The following is a 656-nucleotide window of genomic DNA, read 5'->3' as shown; positions in this document are numbered from 1 at the left end:
TTACAGATAACACTATTAAATTAAAAGAATTCAGTTTCAAACAAAAAGCCATTCGAAAACATGCGCCATAAACTGATTGGGCCCAAAATTTGATGCTTTTCCAAAATTTATTTCCAGAGATATAGCCATATTAGTGTTTTACGTCTTAATTTTACCCTATTTTTCCTATTAAATTTTTGATTTTATACAGAATCATATACTGAACATCAAATTCGAAGTCCCGGCTCGTTCTCGCTCGAAAGATCGACAAGTCGTCAAGTCGAAGCATAAACGCCAGCACATTTACGCTTGCGCGTTTTACGCTGCACGTGAAAGTGTTCTTTCTGGCTTCTCATAATAGATCGACAAAGTGCAATATCGATACATATTTTTTTAGTTAATCATAGACTAACATTAAAGACTGAGTACCCTTTATTTTTAATGTAAATCCAATATGTATTTCTTAATTAAATTTAAATATCTTGCGACTCAAAATGTTCCTCTGAAATTCAAAAAAATGGCATTCGAGGTTTAGCCTAAAAAGATTCGAAGCTTTAGGTCAAATTCTCACTGGGTGGTATCATTATGTTTACGTGTGCTCAAAGATTTACTTAAATAGTCATAAATATAGTTTACTGCAGATATTTTACACTTATAATGCTGCATTTAATTACTAT

The sequence above is a fragment of the Culex pipiens genome, chromosome 2 (genome assembly GCF_016801865.2).
Source record: "Culex pipiens pallens isolate TS chromosome 2, TS_CPP_V2, whole genome shotgun sequence".
Taxonomy (NCBI): domain Eukaryota; kingdom Metazoa; phylum Arthropoda; class Insecta; order Diptera; family Culicidae; genus Culex; species Culex pipiens.
The sequence above is the reverse complement of the archived record's forward strand: the minus strand, read 5'-3'. Positions refer to the sequence as shown.